The sequence below is a fragment of the Platalea leucorodia genome, assembly GCF_965183815.1.
Source record: "Platalea leucorodia genome assembly, chromosome: 1".
NCBI classification, from domain to species: domain Eukaryota; kingdom Metazoa; phylum Chordata; class Aves; order Pelecaniformes; family Threskiornithidae; genus Platalea; species Platalea leucorodia.
In genome coordinates this window covers 128,960,160-128,984,337 of record NC_138823.1, presented here as the reverse complement: position 1 = coordinate 128,984,337, position 24,178 = coordinate 128,960,160, and the positions used below count along the sequence as shown (strand labels likewise).

Genomic DNA, 24,178 nt, shown 5'->3' with positions numbered 1-24,178 from the left:
CAGAAAATTTTGCAAAGTGTGAAGGTCTGTGATAATCACTTAACTAACTATATTTTTGGAAATGTTACTGCATCTACATTAAAAAAGTGATACATTACAGACTGCAGAAGCTTAACTGACTAATATTATTATGTGGGTGAACCTCAAAGGACAAAACATATCAATCCTATATACCAGATTTTTGAGCATTTAATGTGATAGCGATCTAAGATGAAAGGGAGAAAATGTTACGCAAGAATAGCCTCCAACAGCAAAAAGAGGAGGGTGAAGCCAGTGGTTTATGAGAAGCCCTGAAAAGCCCAGTCAAGTGAAAGCCAGCTCAGAGGCAGATGCCAAACAGCAGTTAAAATGGACCGGGTCAAACGTACTTTGAAGTGGTTTCCTCCCTGTTGTTGATGACAGTGTCTTCAGCTCCATATAAAATATGCTATGGGTGCTATTTTGACTAAACTTAATTTAAATCTTTACCAGATTTAGTGATAATCTGCCTGTAGACTATACCATTAATTCCTGTTCATATCTGTGCTGTTTTCATACCTAGCAAAATGTGAAAATCTGTCTCATTAAATGCAATATTGCTTGAGACTGGAAGCTTGAAATGCAGTAGAAGAAAATTATTTCTCAAGATTTCCTATTTCCAGTTCTGGCTCTTACACTGACTTACTTGCTGACCTCAGGAAAGGCCCCTTCCTATTCCGGAACAGACCCGCTAGCTTTGTACCTTTTTAGGTAGGATTATCCAAGGTTACATTTGAAAGAGCTAAACAATAGTTAGTAACATTAATCCTGAAATAGTTATTACGAAATGGACTTAAAAATAATGAATTACATTTTTAGCTGGGATATGCAAATTACTACGCATGTGGAATCTGTTTATTCAGTGGCAAGAAAAGATTGATTGCAAATTTCTGCTAAGCAAATTAAGTCATTCTTTAAAACTCACAAAAATTTCTCAAAAGGCAACTAGAAATTTCATGAAGATTAGTTTCACTTGTAAGAATTCCTGTTTAACCACTTTTGTCCCAGAACTCACTGTTGGTTTAAGGCATCTGTGGTTTTTTTTTTCCTGATTCCAGTAATAACAGTTCATTTCTAGACAAATGAATTCCAACATGTCAGTTGAGCACAAGCTTTTAAGATAGCAACAATCTGTACAAAAAGACTCTCTCTTATGAAAGAAATTCAAAAGGACTGTTCTGTGAGTCAAGGTTTTGTTCACATGAACTTTTATTCCCCCTGCCACTGGAACCGTATGTATAATCTGCAAAAACATCCATGTTACAGATTTAGAGATCGCTACACAGAATTTTTTCCCTTGCAAGACATATTTCCTTTTAAAAGTGAAAATATGTGATTTCAAAAAACAGCATTATCTTATTCTTATACCAAACATTTACATTCTATGGTCTTGTAACTTTTTATGTTAGTGTAGGAATTATAAAAGTTGCAATATTAGCTATGATGAAATACAAACTCTATGTATTTTCCTCTCTGATCAAATCCCTTTCCTACGAGGACTTATTTTCAGGCCTCAGAAAGAGAAGTCAGAACTGTTAACACAAAAGCAAGGCTTAGTGAGTGCATTTAATACCACGTCTGCTCTGTCTAAGGGATTTTACCCTACAGTGGCACATTACCCTACAGTGCCTAGCCTACAGGAGACTATTATCCCATGGTGACACAAACATTACCCAAACTCTGCGTGAAGCCTATTACTTGCATTAACAACCCCTCCCACCTGTAAAACCGCAACTTTCAAGTTACACAAACTGTTAGGCAAGAAATTTCAGCTAAGCTTCAAGCATTTGAGCTGACTTTGCTTGCAACTACCCAAATCTTATTCAGAAGCCTTGCTAAAAGTCTAATACACTTCAAGGGAAAAAATACACCATGGTGTAATGGGATTTGTTATTAGTCTTTTATTAGAAATCTCTTTTGCTTCTTTACTACTTCATTATGCAGTGTTAATCGTTTGTAGATGCAGGTTTATTCTGCTCAAGCAGGAGTCATTCCTTTTTTTCTCCTGCTTTTATATTTTCTCCTGGGAAAATTAAATCTCTGTCCCCAGAGGTATCATGTTTCACAGATGTAGACTGCTGAAGAACAACTGGACTTCCTTTTGCAACCGTAGTATTACTGTTAATTATTTGAACCTTCCTGTCTTAAAGGGAGTAAGCAATTCATACTGTTGTAAATGCATATACGCTAACTGCTCTCTTATTTTCTTCGGCAGCATTTAGCTCGTAGCATCTATAAACGAAGGACCCTATTGCCTATGAACCATACTGCCATATGGCAGGACTTCGCTCAGCTTTTATATTCATAAAAAGGGATGTTAATTCCTTAAAGTAAATGTCCACGCTGAAAAGCTGTCTTTCAAACTAACGCATTTTTATTGCTTTTACAAATATTTGCAGAGAATTTAAGACACACTTAATAATTGCATTGGACACGATAAACCTTTTTTTTTTTTTTTTTTTAGATGGCTGTCTGTGGTTTAATTATTGTTCTGTCCTGTTAATCTTGCCTTACATCTGTTACACCTGCAGACTGCGAGGCTCACAATAGTATACCTTTTATCACATGCAGTAATACAATAATTCATATTTTACCAGGCTTACTTAGCAATTAAAATCTACAAAAAAAATACAGATTCTTTAAAGCCATAATACACCTAGGTAGTACTACCTACATTGTAGAATATGTAACTGTATCTTCCACTTATGATTCCTATATAATTAAACCAATACTCTCAAGAGATCAGTAATTACTACCAATAGCTAATGATTCATTAATGACCTTACAATATAGAGAAAGCAGGAGAAAACTGTGCTCTAGAAAAGCCATTAAATAAGGCAATGATCCAGCCTTATTTTAACTAAAACCACAACCATTTTGACTGAGGTTTACAGGACAATTCTCCAAGCATCAATAAAATTAACTTATGTTATGTGTTACCTATATTTGGCTGGTTATCTTCTCTGTCTTCTTGGAAGGCAGAGAATTCTTTAAAAAAAATTAAATAAGCCTAAGAAATGGTTACAGATGAGGCGATACAAACAGTTTAGGAGTGTTTATGGGGACAACACAACACCATGAAAACAGAAAGAATAAGAAGAACCATAACTCCAGGAAAGGGAAAGCATGCCTCCGAAGCTACTTCTAAATGACTAAACCTAGGACCTACAGCTTGTTGACAAGTTGCATAAAATTCTACTATACGAGCCTGTTCTCAGCCATTTACACTTTTGCTAAACTTAATCTTCAGTACAATTTCCACTCCAAGCATCTGCTCAAGGCTGGAATTTTTTATTCCTTGATACTATTCATTAGAACAAGGTTAAAAAAAATTCCGCTCATGCTTAACTTATTTTTTCCCCAAGCTTTTCACTCAGAAGCTCTAGAATCAAAACAACATCATCTCTAGTATTTCCTTTTTGCTGTGTATATTAAAAAAATACCGAAATTTGATGATTCCTTGGTTGACCTAAAGATAGCAGAGTGCAGACTTCCACAGAGTATGTTCTGTTTCTTCCTAACTCTCCCACCAATCCAACGGTGCATCTGCCATCCCGTCCTTCACCCCAGCCGCACCCTCCTTCCTGCATGGGAAATGGCAAAGGTGCCTATCACCCCTCTGCAATGGTTAGTGCCACTTAGCGGACGTGACGGCGGAGGATGCTGTCCACCTAGTTTCCAATGCTCGCAAGATTCACTAGTGGGAGCCTTCCAGAGAAAGGGAGGGTCAGTAGGATTTTGCAGGATGTCATTTCATTCTCAGGGCAAGTTTTGCTGCCTTTTTTAAAATAAGAAAATTATTTAAATGGACTGCAAGTCTTGAAAAGAACACCATCTTATCAAAACTAAGCACTCGGAAGCTGAGAAATGCCAAAATTAACATCAGTTGTTTACTGACTGAGAAAATGATATGTAAGCTCTGTCTCTTTAAACTCTGTCATGAATTACGTTCAAGCAAACATTTGTAGCCAGTGCAATTTACCATGTAAAGTCACGGTCAATAATTTAGGAGAAAGGGTAGACAGACTTGAGCTGTGATCTGCTTGTTCAAAAATAAGATATGGAAAAAGGATGAGGAGCAACATTTGTATAACACTTTCAAAAGAATTTAAAGCTATACAGAAGATAAAAGAATTAAATAGTTCAATGCCCGGCAGTAAGCACCACTCTGGACTGACTTGATGCCTGCGCTATGATGCCAGACGTCTGTGTTTCTAACCTACGGACACTGGGGGGGCTGCAGTTGAAGAAGGCTGCGTATCTCCCTGGCCGCCTTCTGCAGAGGTACCCAGCAGCAGGCAGGGCTAACATGGGGACTGCCGCTCCTGGAGCGGCACTTGTCAACACTCGCATGGATGAGAAGAGCAAAGATAGCTGCAAACATACAGCAGAAGCACCCTCAAAAGAAGACATTTGGCACCAGAAACTCTCCTGGATTTGGTAGTTGCCAGACACAGCCAGAGGGGAGACGGGCAAGTTCAATCAGAGGATGAAATTTATAGGGGTGTAAGATAGTTTACTTTCTTTTAATGACATGAAGGAGACCAATCAAGACAAACTTTAGCAACATTTCAGCTTAGACTTGTTACACAGTCCATTTCTCCAGTGTTCTGTCTCCTTTCTTAATAAATCTTGTTTTTATTAAGACTCCCGTGGCTTTATACGGTTCAGGGATTTTGTACGGAATGTCCTAAAGAGATTAATAAAACCTTCAAACAATACAAGACAGTGAAGGAAACATGCCTGAAGTATAATCACAACTTGTTCTTTCAGCTACTCTTCAACAAGGGTCTTGTGGAAGGGCAGTACCGCTCCTGGTGCAAGAGAAACTCTTAAGGATCACAGATGAGAAGAAAGGCAAAAAAGCTAAGTGTAACAATGAACAAAATGACATTTCTAAAATAAACAAAACCTTATGAAAATTCCATATTTTGTCAGAACAGAAAGAAGCATGTGAAATCCCAATAAAGTAAAAAAACTGGTATAAGAAGTTATGTGGGAAGCTCACCAGACTTCCAGGGATTTACAGAAATTTCTGATGTGTTCAATCTAAATGCTGAGAATTTTACACACAGCATACCCTCACATGCACAGCACCCATAAAGGATGTACAGTGAGATATTGTTACAGCATATGTTGCATTTTTTGCCTTAATCTACTTAACTTGTGAAGGGAATGAAAACAGACATCTTGCTACAAGATGTGTTTACTTCAACCATAAATTCAAATGTTAATTCTGGATTTATTAGATAAAATTATATGGCCTTTGTCATTTGAGAAGGCAGACGATATGATCAGATTTTCCTTAGGCTTTAAAGCATTTAAATATTATAGATTTCTACCACATCGTCTCCAGCAGTGTATGTCAATTGTGCAAAAGTGTGTGGGATAAGGAGGGAAAAAGCGTGTGCCAGCATCTAACAAATCATTTGGCTTCTCCTTAGACTTAGAGATAACAGAAAGTATATAAAAAAGATTCTTCTTATGTGTACACACACCCCTGCCTTATCTACTTAGGTAATTTCAGGTTTGTATGTGGACGACTATTCTGCCAGAGAACGACATACACGCTCTGGTGTGACCATGATCTAGGTGGGATTGTCCTGTCCTGCCGTCCCATGCGGAGTATTCATTTCATCCAGCTTCTCCTGCACTGACTGCATGAAGATTTGGTGGATCATTGCACCAAATGCACGAATCATGGCTACTGCTGTTGGATGGATACAATGTAGGACTTTTGGTTTTTTTTTTCTGGTTCAAATTTTGTTTGGTTTGTGGTGACATCCACTAATTTTTAAAGAAGTTTTGCATAGTTATATTAAAAAACCCTCAACTTTAAAAACTATGATAAGATCCACAGGCTTTCTGTTCCACGTCTTAAAAGAGCAGGGGCCTTAAGGAGTAGTTACATGTAAAAATAAAAATGATGGTGTTTGAAAACAATACAAATAAAAATGAAACTACAATTTACATTATGGATTACATGGGTTTCAAACTCTACTGTAGGTTTTTCTGATAGAAAATAAAGATTTAAAATTAAATAATAGTGATAATGAATACTTGTTTATTAATAGAAATCTACTCAAATTTAGCCTAAATGATGAACAAGAATCCGGTACATAGTATACTTTGTTGCCTTCTTTCCAGCGGGGAAAATGGGTTTGATTTGTCCTGTTGAAAATTCCTGCGGTTCTACACATCCTGAAATGTTTTTATATTAATTACTTTATCATACACAGACTAGCATAATTCTTTAAAATAAATACCTTTAATTTTATTTTTTACAAATAAATTATGTGACATGAGCATCTAATTGTTATTTGGATTATTTCCTTTCCCATTTGGTTTCTTTAAGATTGCTGGCAAAGGTTACTGTTTTGCATTTTCTTTCTGTTTTTGGAAGACTATGCATTTCCTTATTAAAGAAGGTTTTTCTTTCTAAAAAATTAGTTCGTAATAATTATCTCCCCCACCTTACTGTAATTTACCCATCTTGGCAAAAGCACTTACCACTGTCTTAAGCCAGACCAATTGTAATATACTCATTTGCAGGAATGTGCTTAATGAAAAAGGTGCCATCGCATCTTCATAGCAGTAATGTTTAATATTTTTAGGAATGTGCTACAATAAAACTATTGAACCTGTTAGCCTGCTTTGGGTAGGTTTCTGTTCCAACTCTTAACTTGTTTTGGCATCAGTGCTGCCCTTGCCTTCAGACTTTCCAGCTGCCGCTGTCACCTACTGCTGCTCCCCACCTACAGCCAACTTCTTGGGTGGTACCAGTAACTACTGCTGGGTGCCTTGGGCATGTTCACCAGGAGTGGTGGTGCCCCTGCTAAAGGGAAGATAACTTTCCTTCATGTTCTTGCTATGGTCTTGGTCCCCAATGTAGTTCTAGTTCTGATTTTGCAATTTATTTGATTGATCTTAATGCAAAACTCCAATAATATGAGTGGCTGAAACAAACTCTTCACCTGTATGTAATTGGTTCACCTTTTCTTTATCTAATGGATGAACTTTCTTTTGACTTTCTTCTCTGAGAAAATTCTAGTTTTTCTGCATATCCAAATACTTTTTAAAATAGTAGTTTTATCTGCAGGCTTTGCCAATGGTTCCCCCATCAAATTCCCCCTGTCCTCTTCTGGAAAAGCTTGAATCTAAATTTGTTTGTAACAGTAATTATGGACTAACACACTGTAAGACACAATGACTTTTTTCATTATTAGTTCTGATCTCCATCAGTTTTAGCTTGCTGTACTGGCTTGGTTAGATTACAGACGCTTCCCCTTTCCACTTCATCCCTCTAACGTTTTCAGAGGCTATTTTGGCTTTTTGATACTACAAGACTGGAAGCTTGCGGAATAGGACAGAGTAAAAAAAAAAAAAAAACCCACCTTCTCTCATTAGTCTGTTCAACTGATTTGAAAATGGATTGGATTAGTATCAGAGAGAAGTCTGCAACTGACTTTTCCGTAACACTGAGAATGTCAAAAACAGAGCTAAGAACTTGAATGTGTTTAGAAGAGAAAACAGAAAAAAGTTTCCCATTTTTTCCAGCAGGAAAGATGGGAGAAACTGGACCTTTAGGTGGGTATTTATATTGTGGATGTAACTCTTAAATGATCAGAGATTCGCACTGAATGTAGCATTTAATTTAAAGAAACTCTGCAGTGGGAGAAGAGTACAGTGTCTATTCCTCCTAAAACATTAAAAGTTAAAATACTTCAATTTTAGTATTTCACACACACACCACTTTACGAAGGCTTAGTAATTAAGAATCGTTACAAGCATTGTATTGACATTGATAGCCTGTGTTTGCAGTAAATACTGAAGACATTCAATTATTGGACTATAACAATTTACTGACCATTCATTACTATGAAGGGTGGATAAAACTGTTGTACTCCAGTAGTTACCTACAGAAAGAATGATCACAACAAAATAACTAACATAGTTTCAGCCATTACTGAATTTTTTAAAGGACAAAAGTTCTAGACATTTGCCAAGATTCTTTAAAAAGGCGCTTCAAGTTGACAACAAATACCACAGACCAAAGTCGAGGCACCCATTTTTAAAATGTTGGCCAAAATACAGAGGTAACAACATGGAGGATCCAGCTGTTACACCATGACTCATTTAGAAATTGTCTGGGCTAAACTGTGCTTTTATTCCATGGGAAAGAAATGAAGAATACTGCTGTGTTTCTGCAAAACAACTAAATTTAAACAGTTCAGGCAATACCCAGATTTAAAAAGTAAGGTTCAGTGTGATATAGTTATGGTGATAAACTAGCAGGATCAGAGGGGGCTGCTACATTCTACTGGAAAAAACCTTTTGAAGTCAATGATAAACATCCCTTAAGTGCAAGGAGTATGTGACTTCATCTCTGATACATATCTAAAACCCTAATTTAATTACCAATATCTACACTCATAAAAGGAAAACGCAAGACCTTGAAGGTGTGCCTACTGAATTCTTACTGCTCTTTGCCTCTATGCAATTCAAACCCACAGTCCTAAATACTGATGATGCATGTGGATTTTGTTTTGAAAATCACTGCAGAGTAGCAAAAACATTTTCTTTTTTTAACAAAAATAATTACAGGTGAATGATTTTAAACACTGTTTGCTGCAATAAACCTATTGAAACAAAAGAGGCACTTCTAAATTAGTGAAGTTCCTACTGATATCAGCTATTAGCAATTAGGAACTCCACCCCCCCAACTTTTCCATCTTTAAATAGCAATGATTAAATTTGGTTTTAAAGTGGAGAAATTATATTAGAAAAACAACTCTCAGTGTCGCAATTAAAGCACAGTTCTTAAGATGATAAAATAAATTTGCTAATAGCTTTATCCATTGATTCAAGATGCATGCAGTAGGTTTAAATGATACAACGATCCTTTTGTACAATCTCTCTTTAAAAGAGGAATCTATAACATTTTACTGTCCCATATTGTTAAATCTTCTATAGAGTTACTACATTTCTCCGTCGAATCCACTTGAACAAGACTTAACCAAAAAGACATGTATTTTAAAGTAAAAAGAAGAGAGATAATTTTGTTAATAACTCTAAAGTAAACAAGTAAGTACTGACAAAATATTATGAAGTTTATATTCTATCTTGGAGACTTCTCTATCACAATTAAATAAAATGCCTTTTCTGTCCATGAAAAATGGAAATCTACAATTGAACCATCTTTCTGTTACTCTCTATTGAAATATTAAAACAAATGCACTTTTTTCTGGTATGCTAAATATTAATGGATTAAAAATTTCAGGAGATTAACTTTTTTTTTTCAATTCTTCAGAAGCTATCTGCCTATGTCCAGCAATGGAACTGCTACTGGAAAACACACTGTATTCAAACCAACAAGGCAACATGCCTGTTGTGACTGTACCACTAGTTTAGCAATCCACGTTAGTCTTTTTTTCCTTTCTAATCCCATTTCTCCACCACAGGTGTTTTTTTGGTGTTACAGAGAATTCAGTTGATAATGAAGGCAGTTTTAGGTTTTAGTAGTAAAATTAAGGATGGCAATATAAGCAAGAATATGCGTTATGAAGTAAAATGGTAACTTTGAGCTAATTAAATTATATATCAGATTGCCTCTTTTATCTCATAAAACTGCATAAATATGCGTCGAACATATCTGAAGTAAAAGGACATGGCCTTTACAAAGTGATAATCTTTCAGTTCGGCTTAAAGCATAAGAAATTGAAATTGTGATACTTTGATATGAAGAAAACAAAAAGACTTATTAAACCCTTTGGCAGCCATGATCAGAATAAAACAGGCACCAGTAATGAAGACTTTATTAACATCAACAAAATCTTACCACACATACCTTTTGCAGAAGCCTTATTTTAGTATTTGGAAAATTCCTGCTAATTATGCTGAATACAAACACAGGTAAAACTAGACCACCACAGATAAAGAAATGCCTTGCCAATGAACAGGTAAGAAAAATGTGTGTAGATAATAGGACACCAAAACATGCAAAAACCCGCTAGACAGATACTTATTTAAAGTATCATTTTCTATGCATCCAGGATTTTGTTTGGGTATCTTCCATGAATGACTGGAGCACCCAACTTTACAGCAACTCTGCAGAAGAAGGAACTCTACTGGAAATTCCCTGTTTGGAGCTGCTGCTCACAGGGGCCAGACCACCTCCACAGCGGCCCTCAGTGGGGAGAGAATCCTGGCTTTCTATACTCCTTTTCATCACAGTATAATGGACTTATTTCAGAGATGCTTTCCCCTTGAGAGTCAAAATTAAACAGCAACAAACCTAAAATGGACAGAATTCCTACTTACCACCTGAACTGGGGGGCTTATTTCTGCAAACCTCTTTATAATCAAGTATATAACATTTCAAAATCTCTTTGTGGCTCTCCGCTCCGGAGAAGAAATTTATTTATTTTTTAAAATGAGAAGAGAAGATTTATATCATCACTGAATTCAATATTACATCTATTGTATGCTCTAAAACTAAATTAAGAAGCTGTTCAGAGGCCATACATGCAGCAGTCCATTTCAATCTATTAGTCTGGCTAAATGCCTTCATACATCCAGTGAAGGGAGTCATCATCATCAATCTGCCAGTTTTAGTGACCAGTCAACTACACGTTGATGCATGCACTGAGGAAACACAGGCGTTTCCTCCCTGCTGTCGTACTCCTAAACATAAGAATCAAGTCAGGCTGTTCCACTAGGTAGCATGCAAAATGATGATTCAGCTGCTTAGTGTAAATAACTGTTAGAATTACCACTTTATTTATAACCTTAGTTCAAAGGCAGAATACAAGTTTGGAGCCCAGTTCCATTATCAAGCAGGGTAAGGCAAGTAAGAGTTAACTTCTTTTGTCTGGTAAGTTAATTGCATCATTGTTATCTGGAGTCTTGCTCTCATTTAAACTGTTAAACAAAAAAATGTACACTTTGAAGTTGTTTTATCCTTTCCGTATATACTTAAAAAAAGTTGTTTTACATATTAGTTACAAGAACAAGAACTTCTACTTTTGTGAAACAAAGTACTGATGACTGGTGGAGTTTTCTGTTGTGTAGCGGCAGCCTTGTGGGAATACTGCATCTTTTCAGAGATGCACAAGGGCTTAGTGGTCTCATTTAGCTACCTATGTGCCCCTGCAGAAGCCCTTCTAGCAATAAAACACTCTGGTGGCAAACAGCTAATTCATTAATTAACCACAGTATTTGCTGGAAAGGAAAGCACTAAACAACGCTGCACAGAAAGTGCAATTGCGGTTGTTCCAGGTCCCTGTCTGCAGTATGTGCGGCAGAGGCAAGCAATGCCTATGCTGTTTCTAATTATTCCAATTATCATGGCACACTATGAAAACTTGATTAATAACACTGAAGATATTGTTGTGGCAATTAGCCATATGGTTGTGGGACTTTACTCTGTCACGATTTAGCCATTAGCATCTACTTATGTTTGTCAGAACAGAGCATCCGTGACAAGTTGGAGTTCCGCTCACCTTGCCGAGTCCCCTGTGAGCAACACCAGAGAAATGTTTATTCCTGGGAGCCCCGCGCCTGAGTAAATTTTTCATGTGGCATCCGGTCTGACGGGGGACAAATGTCAAGTAGCTTACGCGACGACCCATCAAGCCAGGCTCTCTCTGCAAAAGGTACCTCGAGAATGGCTTGTCAAGGCAGACTTCCTTCAGAGGAGGATTTGACCAGTAAAATTAGTGTCAAATGTCTTGTATTCAATGTTTTCAACAGTTAACCGTTCAGACAGCATGCACCTACCCTTATTTAGATGTGATGAAATTGCCCTATTATGATTTTATACACGTATGAGTTACATATTACCGTGTGCTTGAAATGTATATCTCCAAGTAGAGGGACCACGGGGCAGCACTGCTGTCAGGTTGGTCAGCTGAACCGACAGCTACATGAGCTGACAATTTTTATGGGCCATCTTTTTAAATCACAAAGTATATCTCAAAAACCAAGCTTATTTTAATCGTTCTTTCTTTTCATTTTGTGGTCGGAATAACTGGTCATCTCTAAAAGTTCATCTCTAAGACACAAGGAAAAGCTTTAAAAATTTCATTAATAATGGAAGGCTGCCTTTTTCTCCTCCTGAAAGCATAGCAGTAGTCTTACCACTTCCCTAACATTTCTTGCAAATCAGCTAATGCAAATGTGTTTATATTGGCACGTCACTCAAAATCAAAATATTTGCAATCAAAGGCAACTCCAAACTTGACTAGTTGTCCACAGTTAGGAATCAACAAGTCAGTCCTTATTGAAAGGAGTAGGAAGCACTAAAGAATTAGCATCTTGCTGCACAGGGATGCCATACATACAACTGATGAAAGTGTGCTTACCTATTTTGGACATGAGAGGAGGAAGCAATAACCCAAGTTTGTGGAAATGACAGTAAAATGACAGTAAAATGACACTATGTAAGAAGTTTTTAAGAAGCACAGAATTTTAAGAAAACCCACAGCATTGTAGAAATTCACTGGCTAATGTTAAAAAGAATAAGAATTGCCATTTTTCGTCTATTTTTCTGATACATCTACCTCTACCCTAATGGTAGCTTTCCTTTTATAGTCAGTATCTTCCATCTGTATAGATCTTTCACACACTGTGAGGAGACAGATACCTCACTTAAAACAATAAAAGTAATTGTAAAGAAATAAAAATAGACAGAGGACTCTGAGCAGGTGTAATATTCTTAACTAAGTTTAACTAGTTATTTAATGACAGGAATTTTAGTTGACAAGACTTCTGGGCATAAAACTTGACAACAAATGTCCATGTAAGAAAAGAAGAATGATGTGCACACCTCACACAGCTCACTACTAATAGGGACATATCAGCAAAATAAAGTTATCGGCAAAAGTGAGGGACTGGATCTGCTTCTCATCAGACATACCAGCTTTTAATGGAGAGCTAATTCTGAACCTGAAAAAAAAAAATCAGTAAAACCTTTCTTCCATTTATGCCCTTTTGATTGAGATGATCAAGTTTGTGTTTAAATAACAGAGTTTGTGGAAAATTATATACTGTCCTAGAAATCCCATCTGTGCACACAGACATTCATATGTGGAGGGGGATCGGGTGTAAAGGAGGTAAATAATTCAAAGAGGGAAACAAGGAGAGGAATAAATACTATGCAGGAAAGAAGGAAGACAAGGATAGACAAAAGGGAACAGAAGATTTAGCTGGAATGGAAGTGTCAGTGAGGATTTTTTTCATAGGAGCTGTGGAGAACAAGACAGATGATCTAAGGGTTAATTTGTCTGCAATGAGGGTGCTGGGCTCAGCCCTAAGCCTGTGCAATGTATTCAGCTTTCTCCTTATCCATAGCGGGTGCTGGTAGGAGGTGAAAGCAGCAGCATACGGCCTTGCTCAAAGCTGAACTGACTGTTCTCTCCAAAGGGGTCTGCAGGACTCTCCCCCTGCCGACCACATGGCTTCTGAGATAGAGAGAAGACCCTGCAGCTGGAGACGTAACCCTGCAGAGGGAGCAGAACCGCTGTTTTCTCGAGCTGCGTTCTGCTCTTTGCCACGCTAGAAATCTGCTTTCTACTTTGCAGGCCATCACAAGGATACAATTGTCATTACAATGAAATTAATAATGAGACTGCAGACTATATGGTCTGATGGCTAAGATGATGTATCTGTTTTCTACTTGTTATCCAACCACAAATTTTGGACATAGTATAGTTGAATATATGCTATGTTTTCAGCTAGTACTGATACTCAATATTTAAAACAAACTAGGAGGATGAAAGAAGAGTAAAAAACTATGCTACCCACATCCAAGGTCAAATCATACCCATGCCTGAAATATGGACAGATCAGATGAGACCATAATCATTCCTCCTTGGCCAAAGTAGTTGTCCACTAAATTTCTATGCTAGGAAGAAGCTCTGTCCTAGGAAGAGATTTTGGCATGTGCAGCAAGGCAATGTGGGTTAGGATACGTGAGAGTTTGGGTTGTCCTGAGAGCTGGGCACACATTCATTGCCACACACATTTGGGACTGGCCATATGGGCACTGAAAGTACGAGTCTTACAGCAACCCATGCTTTAAACAACTCTTGTGTCCCAACTCCAGCCAATGTTGTAGAGAGACAGTGGGGGTTGTTTCTTCTCCATTTCTATCTTATTTATACAGGATTAAGTAATTTCAGGAACTTTCTACTACGTATATGTGGGTTTGATTATCCTTGGCACTGCAAACTTGGCTGGAACTTCTAGACCCTATTTTTGTCTGCTAATTCACTGGTTTAGATTAACTTAGTGTTACATATGGACCAAAACCAGCCACAATGAAAAATATGCCAGGTTTTACAGCTCTTTCTACCTCAAACAGGTGCTCCATTTCAGAAATCAAGAAAGTACTTTTTATTATTTGTTTCTTTCTAACCAGAAGTATTCCTCCAGCAAAGAATTCAAGTTCTAATTTTCTGTATGCTTCTCAGAAATTTCAGGGTAGAAAAGGGACACTGAAAATCCCTCTCCGCCTCTCTGGCAGAAAATCTGTTGCACACATATATTTGAAATAACAGATATCTCAAAATGACACTAATTTGAATTCTATTGTCCTCTTTATACTTTGATCTGTTTCCTTAAAACTGTATTTTAACTTACTTCTAAAGAGAAATGTCTTTCTCTGAACCTACAACTTTCCAATGCTAATGTGAGAGGTGCACAAGGGACATTTCAGGATTGTTTTTAGGCAGCTTGAAAATGGACCTGACATCCTAATCCTCTGGCACTTCCTACGACTGGCAAATGCAGATGGGGAAAGTGTCAGTCTGATAGGGTAGAGGTGAACGCCTGTTTCATCGGAGGCATTTCCATGAATGCAGGTAGGCTTTTCTGCAGGCTGCTCCCTAGCTTTTAGAGAAATAGAGAGATGGGGAGGGATGTGATCAGATAGAGGATAAATGATCCCTAAGGGGAGGTATGAAAAGGAAGGGCTGGAGGCTAGCCGTGTCTAAAGGCCAATTTATCTAACCATACCGTTCCACGCTCCAGCATAATGATGCCACAATGTACCTAAAGGGTAAGAAGCCAGAAATGTGTCTGGTGCTGCATCTGGTCTAGTGGAGCCAAATGCATTTGTCTGTTAAACAGACTGATCATCCCAGGCAGCGCAGCATCTAGCACTGGAAACCACCCACCAGATGGACTGAAACGTTCCCTTCAGTTTGTGGGAACAGAGTGGCACTCCAAAACAGATCGGACTGATTCGTGATAACTTCAACAATTCCTCTAGGCACGTCTTCTCGACTGAATTCTTGCTCATGGTTGTTTGGGATGTAGGTGGTATTTTATTTGAAGGAAATTACGCTATTGAGTATTTAGTTGGCTGTGACAGGTAGAATGCATCCTTTGAGGAGGTGGCATCTATCTCTGTCAGTTGAACCACGCTGTGAAAACACTTGCCAATGATTATGATAAACTTTTTTACTGCCTTGGATGGTATTCCACAATCTTAGATACGTGATCCCATGCCTGCTTTTAAAAGGTCACTGGTCAGGATACCAATCATTTATGGATTTTACTTTCATACAGAACTTACATGGTCTCCAAAAGATCTGTGCACAGAATGTTTAGCAAGCTTTTGTTGTCCAAAACAGGCTGACTCAGCAACAGCTCTGATTTGGATCAGAGAATTTGAAAATGTGGGCTATCCTTGCAGCATCATCTAATTTTTTTTTTTCTGTTAGAAGCTTCAAGTCTGAGGTTTATACCCAAAGGTTCAAAGAGGTTTATACTCTAAGACCTCACTTACACTTGAGGGAAACAACTTGTACCACAAAAATGACTGGAGCAATCACATTCAAATTTCCTAGTCAATTGTCTGCTGAAAATTATCTTCAGAAAATGCACATCATCTCAGACTTCACCTTGGCTTTGTGAGAGTTTGTGGACTCTTGGGAGTTCATTTTGATTCTGTCCAATCATTAGCAACAAATATGACTTTTTTAATCCAGCATCAACTTCAGGAAAGCACTTGGTGAGGACAGTAAGAACTATAGTATGGAAAATAAAAGAAGTGAAAGCACATCCATCTTTGGAAAGCAAATGTAACCCACAGGATTAGGCACCAATTTAGGAATCGGGAGACATAGCCATAGGCAACTTATCGTCTCATATAATTTTCCTCTCTTTATGGAAGATAAGCATAACTTTCATCAAGTACTATGTATTAACATCTTTATCAGAGAAATCCTTAAATTAAAAAGCAGTATTTTAATATTGTGATAAAACTATTATGAATAATCTTTTAATGAATACCATGATATATAAAATGATGGGTTTTTCACACATCAAACCCAGAGGCTGAGATTCAGACATATAAAAGCTATTCTTTTCTTAGCACTGCCTAAGGTGAGCGACGGTGGTATTTATCAGTTAACCTATCACCATTAGAAAACAGCAAATGGTCACAATTTCTGATTCTGAACATGTCCGTCAGAAATACAAATTTTACATACACTCATCAAGAAAGGAAGAAGCTGCATATCCGAGGCAAGGACGGTGCATAGTATAAGACACAATTCTTCTACTGGCAAAGAGGCCCTTTGAAGGCTGATTGGTCAAACGTAGAGATGCTATTTTAGCGACATTAACACGTTTGGAAATAATAAATAAATTTAAAAAACCCACCCAGAAGACACAAATCTTATGGCATACTGTACTTTCTCTCAACCATATATTTCAAAACCTGTAAATTACTTCTATCGCTACTCAAAAACCACCTTACCACTTGACTCCTCTACTAACAAACCTCCACTCCACAGGTATCAGATGCTTTTCAGATTCACTGGCTCATAACTTACTAATTAAATTCAGAGCAATAACCTTAACTCAAACTTAGGTTTTCAGTTTGGTAGGTCTATTTCAGAGTTGAAGGAAAGCTTGTGTGCGTGAAAGCCTGCGTACTTTTTCAACCATAATGGTTGCTTTAATGAAAGATTTTATTACTACTTACACACCTTGTCTTGCTATGTTATTAGCCAACCATGTCACCATGAACTGTTTAATTACTGGTATGAGTAAATGAAGCATATACCTTCAGGTACATATTTCTCATATTTGGTCAGCAATACTAGCCAAGAGATAAAGATACCTGTAGTACAGAAGCATTTTTTCCCCAGTGTCTCAGAAAACTTCCTGAAGTACTGATGGTGAATCTTTTTAATGTCTAACGATAAATTTATTTTAACAATACCTTTTTATTGTCTCAGCCAGACAAGGGTTCTACTGATGCTGAACTTGCACTGAAACTACTGATTTACCATCACTGCCTTAAAACTAGACACCCTGCTACGCATCCTGCTACACAAAGGGACAAACCAAACCTTTAAAGGGATTTGATAAACTTTTTCTAAACCAGTTGGAATTTACAGAAGGCAAAATGGTTCATTTACTTAATTTTTGATTTTTTGAGGTTATGCCCCTTGTATAACCTTTTGACTACAAATCGCCTTCAATTTAATGTTGATAATGAGTATTAAAACCCAAAGGCATTGAACCAATTGCTGTCAGTTGTGCTGTTGCACAGATATATGCAAAATTATTAATTATGTGAAATGCAGATTTACCGAGATAGTAAGTAAACTCTTAATGGCAAGGATATAGGTGACTTGGGTGCTAATAAACTTATGCACCCCGGATGATTAAAAACTGGAGTGAAAGGTGGATGACAACAATATGTTCCATTACTATTAGCAGTTTTGTACTTATTGATGATGATGCAACTGAGACTGGTGTAGCTGCAAGCATGACATATGTTTCCAGGAACTGAGGCCAGAGGAGGTGTTTTAACCAAGGAGGTACCAGGCAAATAAGCCTCAATCTGCACTACAGATTGGGCAGAGTACAGAATCGATGAGCGAGTAGTGACTTTAACTGACACAGACACTAACTTTGTGGAGCTTAATGACTTTTCTGTTGTATAGTTATAACATTGACTTTCATTACCATGCCAAACTGCTCCATATAATTCATTCAAGGCAAAGAAGAATGATGCTTCAGAGTGGAAATTTGAAGTTACACAGTTAAAACTCAGCAAATGCATACACCTAATTCCTGTCACATTATGAAATCCTAGTTCTGCATGTACATCTCCTTTACTTCTGATTTTTATCAAAATATGCATAATTTTAACACTAATTTCTATTAAAATATGCATCATAAAACACAGCAGATGCATGCAGACAATTAACATGTTGTATTAACTCCTGCATTTTTTATTCTTTATTGAATTCTCTGTATTGCATTACTTTATTTTGCATTTTCTTTGTTTTCCTTTCACTACTATAAAAATAGTTTGGTTTTCCTAACATTATTCTAAATGGTTTCAACTGGATCAATTCACTTATCACTGGGGTGAAGAACTGAGGAGGGGTCAGCAGATACCTTAGCTGCTGAAGTCAATTTTCTGCTAGACTGAGTCAAGAGAGCAACACTGCAGCTGTTTGTATTGTTCTGTATCGGTAAATGAAACTTTCCTTTTTTTTTTTTTCCTAAACAAAAGCTTGGTATTTGCAAAAGCTGTAAGACTGTGGAGACCATAATCTAAAATCATGAGAGCCACAATTTTTATGACTACAATCTTCTTTTCCTGGTGTTCAGGCAGTGGTTTTGGGGTGGATTGCGCTGCATGCGTTCTGATGAGACATTTACAATCTCCTTTATGCAAATTACCCCAGCAGCTGTTTAAGAGCTGTGGTTGTCAGACCAGGCAAGGAGAATGTGATTTGGTATGTCACAAATGGGGCAGGGCTTTATTAGGCTCTGCTAGAAAGTTTTAGCAGATGCCTTAGTGCAGATTCAGTGTGATCCTGTAACCCCATTATAACTTTATTGCTTATGGAAAGGAAAACACAAAAAGCTCCCAAATACTGTGGGGATTCTCGAAAATAAGCACTTCACACAATGCTTATTTCTGAATTAAGTGTAAATAATAAATGTAATCTTATCATTTAGAGTGGAAAAACTGCAGTTTTCCCCAAAGAAATCATATGCAGCTGAAGGAGTTTTCCTGGGGAAAAACCCAGCAATAACACCTTTAAAACTAAGAGACAATTTTACGAGTAACTGATGAAGACTGTTTTTTGCCTTTAAGAATGACTCATCATTAAGGAAATGCTACCATTTACAGGTATAAACATTAAGAGCCTTTGATAAGACTGCCAGTTGAAAATGCTACATCTGGATTAACACTGGACATCCCGTGGTCAGGAGACAGATTAAAAGATCCACAGGGGATTCTGTTAGGACTGAAAAGGAGCTCCATCTCATTTAGTCCACTTCCCTGTCATTGTGAGTTAATGTATTACAGGTTTGCTTTTTATTAAGATTCATCTCATACTGCTGTTTCTTGTTCTTCTTACTCTTGTCATCACACAGCTCCAGAACCTCACTCCTAGAACAGGCAGCAAGAATTACAGCCCCCTTACAACCTTCTGATACTCAATACATAAATTTGAGGCCATTTTGCATCGTTTTGCTTTTGGCAACATTGTCCAACTTTAACTTACTCACTTTCTTTCCCAATATTTAATCCCTGACACATTTCTAGAGACCAGTTGTATCCTCTCACCTTCTGTTTGACTTGACTATGTAAGTTAAACTCCTCTCTCAGGCTCCTGTTGAAAAATGACGATGATCAGAAGAATGGGGAAGCTAGATGCTAGCAGCTATACTTTAGTAGTCTGGATTCATCTTTCTTGAATACAGTTAACCAGAAATGTATATGGCATTTCAGATGACGTCCTACTACTACCTGTACAATGGCATCAACAGTTTCCTATCTCTTCTAGAAACACAGGTGGCCTGATAGCATTTGTCTTTTACACAGCTCATCAATTTGGTCACTCCTAGATGCTGTGACTCACTTTCATCCTGTTATTGAACTTCTTGGGGAAGTAAAAACCACAATTCCCCTTTTCTTCTGCTCTATCAACCTGTATTTTACCAGTTACACCTCATCTGGCTGGGTGGACAGCCATCACTAATACTGACCCCTAGTAAAAATATATAACATAAAACTGTATTTAGAGGGAAAATTATTTTTTTTGTTTTAAGCCTCTGTAAAAATTTCTCAGAATACTCCAGACTTAGTTTTTTAAATGCCAAAAAGCTGTAAGTTTTAAGTCTTCAGAAAAGTAATGTGACCAGTCCTTGAGTCTATTCAAGGACTAAGAGTTGATAGAATTTGAGTTTTAAATAAATACCAAAATAAAATACTTTTAGAACATAAATATATGTCATCATTTGAGTCTGTAAATATGACTACAGTTGTCTGCTATTCATCTAACGCTACTTTGCGCTTTCATTTAGAGTTTGGGTTAAGAATAATTTGGGTTAAGAACAGAAGAGAGTTCAAAGGAGATGACTTGGAGTGAAGGACCAGTGAAAACAGTCGTTTGTAACAAAAGTTGAATTTTGACCTCAATTACATTATTTGCTATGGCCTCTGTGGAAAGGGACCTGGGGGTCCTGGTGGACAGGAAGCTCAACATGAGTGAACAGCGTGCTGCTGTGGCCAAGGAGGCCAACTGGATGCTGGGCTGCATCAAAAAGGGCATCACCGGCAGAGATAAAGAAGTCATTATCCCACTCTACTCGGTGCTTGTCAGGCCACACCTGGAATACTGTGTACAGTTCTGGTCCCCGTTATACAAAAAAGATGTGGACAGGCTGGAGGGGGTCCAGAGAAGGGCCACCAAGATGATCAAGGGTCTGGAAAGCCTGCCGTATCAGGACAGGCTGAGAGCTGGGCTTGTTCAGCCTTGAGAAAAGGAGGCTTAGAGGTGATCTCATCACCATGCATCAGTACTTAAAGGGGAGCTACAAAGAAGATGGAGATTCCCTTTTTACAAGGAGTCACATGGTGAGGACAAGGGGTACCGGGTACAAGTTACTCCCAGGGAGATTCTGGTTGGACACAAGAGGTAAATTTTTCACAATGAGAACAGTCAATCATTGGAATAATCTGCCCCGGGAAGTGGTTGACTCTGCTAGGCTGAACATGTTTAAGACTCAGCTGGACACGGTGCTGGGCCATCTCGTCTAGATTGTGCTAGAAAGGTTGGACCAGATGATCCTTGAGGTCCCTTCCAACCTGGTATTCTATGATTCTATGAAGTATTATGACATGTATAGCTGGCATCATGAAAAATCTTTCCAGTTGTCATTTGCAAATATTACAACAGTAACTACATACTGAGGGAATTAGGCAAAGGATAAAATTTTGTAACAGAACAATTTCAAGGGAAACCTTGGTACAGTAAGTGTATTATCCTTAACATATCTGTGTTGCTTAGGATGACACACTACATTCTTTCAAGACTGAAGGGTCATGCTCTGTGTAGTATTCCACCCCCAAAAGACAACTGAAAAGTAAAGGAAAAAATAACTTGAATCCACTTTCCATGTGTGCAAACACATAGCACAGTCCTCCTAAAACCTGCTTGCCAAGCAAACACATTAGACCGTAGACTGATGGTTGACTTTAGGACATTGACCACTCAGAAGAACCACTAACGTAAGCAGCAGAATGGAAATATTTTTTTCAGAATGTGAGTTTTTCCATGAGGAAACTATAAGTAACTGCCCCAAAGGGCTTCAAGACACTATGATTAAAACATGCAAAATGCAACAAATTAGGATTTTACCTTTTCATCAGAGTATGATCAGAATAAACTTCTTACATTAGCTCAAAACTGGGTGCGGATACAAAAGATCTATTAAATCTCTATAAACTACAACTTTAACATTTTCTTTTCCCGAAGGACACCTTTCTTCCACTCCTCTTGTACAACAACCTCTTCAATTATTTCATCTGATCCCACAGAAACGCTGACTTCCCACTTACAGCAAATTCTTGAATGGTTTGTGCCAGCTTCATACAGAGGACTGTTTATTACCAATTCAGTGTCTGAATTGAAACTGTCCACAATTTTCTCGGATTACTTTTCTTTAGTCATGATTCTTTTTGTTCAACATTTGTCTGAACCTGGCTCGTTATCTTTGTAAAAGTGGCTGAGTATAAAGAACTAACATCTTGAAATGACCATTAAAACTAAACGCTGTATCTAGCTTTGAAACCTGCTGTATGGGTTTCCCAAATCAGTCTTCTGGATGCCCAAACGTAGTTGCTTTCCCCTATGCAACACCTCTGTACCTGGAAGCAATGGAACTGGCTGGGCACTCATCTAAGCATGTATTTCAACCTGCCAAAAGCATCTCAGACTTTCTTGAAGCCCAGTTCAGTGAAGGTAGCCCCTTCTCCATTCACACTGATACTCCCTCCTCACTCTCTCCTCATATATCCACCTACCAGCAGCTATCACTCTCTACTTGAATGGGGAAGGAAAGCAGAATAACGCTGCTCTGCACAATAAAAGGTTCTGCAGACAGCCTTCCTTTGGTCCCTCAGACCAGACGTCCCACCGCTTCCACTGCCCACCTCTGGTGAGCTCTGGCAGAGGCAGGGCACGTAGGAGCTCTGGGGGCTACTGTGGACTAGTCAAAGGTGCCTGGATGAGGACCTTCTGTCAGCCCAGCTATGCTGGCTCCACCTCCCTCAACCAAACTGTGGCACCCGAACAGCAGTTGCCACTGTGGTGTGTTTTTTGTGAAGAGGTGGTTGTACCACTGACGAGGCCAGAACGGTCAGGGAGGGAAGAGCAGCACGGACGTGTTCCCAACTGGAAACGCGTAGGCTGTCCTTCCTGACACTGGTGGTGGTTTCAGCTGCAGATTGTTGATCCCTGGCGTTTCAGGGTCCTCTCTGAGGTTTGCTTTGGCTTTATGAGTTAATCATGTCAGGAGAAGTCATTTTAACTCACATGCCTTTAGGAGTAATTATACATTTAAATGATTAAACAAATCAGGAAGAAAACATATCTGCTGCAGAACGAAAGCAGTTAACATTGAAATCCTTTTTTATATTAGTAACACAAGTCGTTTGTAAATAACACGCTCATTTTAGATATGTAAGGAGTTCTGCCATGCCCTGCAAAATAAATTATATTTTATTGGTGCCCGGGTGTTTCATAACTTCTATTTATTTGCTGCAAGAGTGGAGAATTAAGATAGAGTAGTTTATTTCACCAAAAGACTGACAAATGGCTCATTAGACACTTATGGAGCTGAAGCTAATTGTACGATTTTTTGTTGTATTAATTGTCACTGCCTGCTTAACTGGCTAACATTGGTCATCAATACAGAGCTTTTTCCTTTCAATCTCCAAAAGAGCGGTGTAAAAAAAAGGAATTTTAAAATAAACAGAACAGTATTTATTTCCTAATATAAACAAAAATACTATTTGGATTGAAGGAGCATGAGGGAGGAGTAAGAGAGGATTAATGTGCTGGCTGTTCCCCACTGGGGCCACCAATAACAATCAATCCCAAACAGCAGTCACCTCACATCATCTAACAGCTTGAATCGCAGATATTCAAAGATTCTCTCCCCTTTTTTTTTTGTTCAGATTAAATATCATTTACATTGCATACTTTTTTTTTATTTCGTCGGAGACATAAGGTCAGAATTGATTGAATATGTACTACCTGCATATAATGATTTCCAGTTTTTTACAATCATGTGCTAATGCTGCACAGTAATGGCCTATGGATGAAGAGACAGATGTACTACCAGTCATTCGCTACACATTTGCATTAACAAATCATCATTTAATTGAAGCCCATCCAACAAGTTTATGCTACTTAAATAAAGTTCCTTTCAATAAAAGATGCCACAATGACACATGGTTGTTAACTGCAAGGTAAATAAAAAGTAGTATTTATTTTCTTGTCACTGGTTTAGGTAAGTATTAAAACGTACACTTATTAATTTGTATTTTGCTCAGAAATAAACCACCTGACATCTAACATAGCAATCCAAGCTAGTACTACTGTGAGACGAGATAATTCACTTTTAGAAATAATCGTTTTGTAACACCACAATTTCATGCTTTACAGATTTTTATTTCCCCCCAAAATATATAATAGAACATAGCTTATATAAAGGCTATACATGAGTTGTGTGTTAATACTTTTAGGCAAGCTCTAATAATACAAACCTCAAACCCTGCTGTTATCAACATGGGCTACAATTTTTTTTATGTCTCATTGTTGACTACAAA

General features: G+C 37.8%; 1 protein-coding gene across 2 annotated transcripts in view; it reads right to left on the bottom strand.

The window, feature by feature from the left end:
• Positions 1 to 24,178, bottom strand: part of TBC1D5 (TBC1 domain family member 5) — a 321,760-nt gene that overhangs the window by 82,633 nt on the left and 214,949 nt on the right. The gene's annotated exons all lie outside the window — the stretch shown is intronic.